Below are 2,313 nucleotides of genomic sequence, written 5' to 3' on the forward strand. Positions count from 1 at the left end.
GCGGAACCATGGTGGGAGGCGGGGCCTAGTGCGTGTCGCTCCAGGAGAGGACCGGGTTGGCCTACTTGGCCTGTCACGTGGAGTGGTAGCGGAGCCGGGAAGGGGAGAGGCGTGTCTTCTGGGCTGTCACTCTGAGTGGGGGCGGGACTACGGTAGGACAGGCGAGGCCTCGCTGGGCTGTCACTCTGAGGGGGCGGAACCACAGGCGGCAGGCGAGGCCTGTCACTCCGAGGGGTCGGGACCACAACCGGAGGGGCGAGGCCTCCTGCTATTGTACTTAGAGTCGGTACTATTTCACATTTTCCTCTTTTTCCATCGCTTAAGGTCCAGAATCCAATTTTCTTGTCGCTTTCAAGTATCATTTTAGTTGTAACTCACTTTCAGGTGGTGAAACCCCAAATTCATATTATTATTAAACCTCACATCCAATAACGCCAAATTCCTTACAGTGGTCTATAGGGTCTCCCAGCCCCATCGTCATCCCTTACGTCTCAGAAAAATCCCTTTATATGCCCTTTTTCTCCACCCCAGCCACATTGGTCTCCCTGCTCTTCCTAGAACTCACCTGACACCCTCCCACCTGCCACCTCGGGCCTTTGCCCTGGCTAAACCCTCGTCCTACAAAGCTCTTTGTTGAATATGGAGATGGTTTTTCTTCCTCAAAGGAATCGACTCCCACCTTCTCATTGAGGTCCTTTCTGACTATCCTGTTTAATACCTGCTCTCCTCCTACCCTGCCATCAACCTTACCTGCATTCCTGTGTCTTTCATATATTAAAAGACCTATCGCATCCTTCTAGAAAGAAATATGTAAATTGTTTCCATCCTCCCCGTGTTGAATACAAACACTATTGGCTAAAGTAGCCGATAGGTCATGTAAGTATTTTGAATATTCTGGGGAAAGTGTTCTTTTATTTCTGCTGTGTTTTACTGGAAACCTGTAACCTAGAGCAATGACCATTTGACATCTGCCAAGCAACCAAGGACACAATTTAGCTCCTAGTGTTATTTCAATTTCTTATCTTAGCAGGGAACAGGCTAAATGGCTAATGGGTCTTTCCTGTGTCTTCTGTGTATCTAATACATTCCTGGAATAAAGCCACTGAAATAATAGAATTTCTCTATGAAACTGCTCACCTGAGGAGAACTGCTCATCCTAAATATTAGATTTTTATTAAGATGGGTATCTCCAACTATCTCAATCTATATCATTAGTGTCAAGAAATACAGAGGGTATAACATTTTACCGTATTTGTGAGCTAATAAATTAATCTCACAATTTCATGGATGCTGAAAGAAGACAAGAAACTCCTGGGTCAAGACAGAAGACTTTATCACTCACTGCATAGCAGTTAGTGTGAGTTCCATGTTGCCTCAGTTCCCCTTTCCCCCAAGTTCCAAGGGGGTATTGTGGAACAGCCCAGGTGGATTCTGCATACTCACTGGGTTTGCATCGTAGCTAAGAATCTCTGAGTTTAGCTAACCCTGGTCTCTTAAAGGAGCTGTTAGCAAGCCTGCTCAACCTTACTTTTGAGGGAGACATCATCCTACACAGGAAACAAATCTGACCTCTGTTCCATAGAGAAAAACTAGCTCTATCATCAAGGCTATTTGCTATGCAAATATCCTTCAATAGATAGTTTAGAACAGTGATGGCGAACCTTTTGAGCTCGGCGTGTCAGCATTTTGAAAAACCCTAACTTAACTCTGGTGCCGTGTCACATATAGAAATTTTTTGATATTTGCAACCATAGTAAAACAAAGATTTATATTTTTGATATTTATTTTATATATGTAAATGCCATTTAACAAAGAAAAATCAACCAAAAAAATGAGTTCGCGTGTCACCTCTGACACCCGTGTCATAGGTTCGCCATCACTGGTTTAGAACAATGATGTCAGTGCCTTTACTCAGTAGATGTGCTTACACACAAAAGGCCCACGTAGAATTATCTCCCAACAATTAGGAGTAGCCTTGCTGTCAGCACAACTGAGCCTTCCCAACAGAAGCATATTCTACAGTCCACACAGGTCGCAGACCTTCAGAGTTACACAGACTTTGTAAGAGGACAAATGATAACTAGATTTCCTTGTCACGTGTCTTCCAATTTTTAAAAAAGTTAAATAAGTAACACAGCCACTTAAAAGCTACAAGAGGCTAGGTCTCTCTTCCTATCCCCAAACCACTCAAAGGAAACCCCAAAGGAAACCAGCTTATTTTGAATTTCCTGGAGATTTTTATATCTATCATCTATCTATCTATCTATCTATCTATCATCTATCTATACACACACACACACACACACACACACA

The 2,313-nt window shown here is 43.4% G+C and overlaps 1 protein-coding gene across 4 annotated transcripts in view; it reads right to left on the reverse strand.

The window, feature by feature from the left end:
• Positions 1–2,313, reverse strand: part of ANO10 (anoctamin 10) — a 120,655-nt gene that overhangs the window by 94,939 nt on the left and 23,403 nt on the right. The gene's annotated exons all lie outside the window — the stretch shown is intronic.

The sequence above is a fragment of the Myotis brandtii genome, unplaced genomic scaffold, assembly GCF_000412655.1.
Source record: "Myotis brandtii unplaced genomic scaffold, ASM41265v1 scaffold731, whole genome shotgun sequence".
NCBI classification, from domain to species: Eukaryota; Metazoa; Chordata; class Mammalia; order Chiroptera; family Vespertilionidae; genus Myotis; species Myotis brandtii.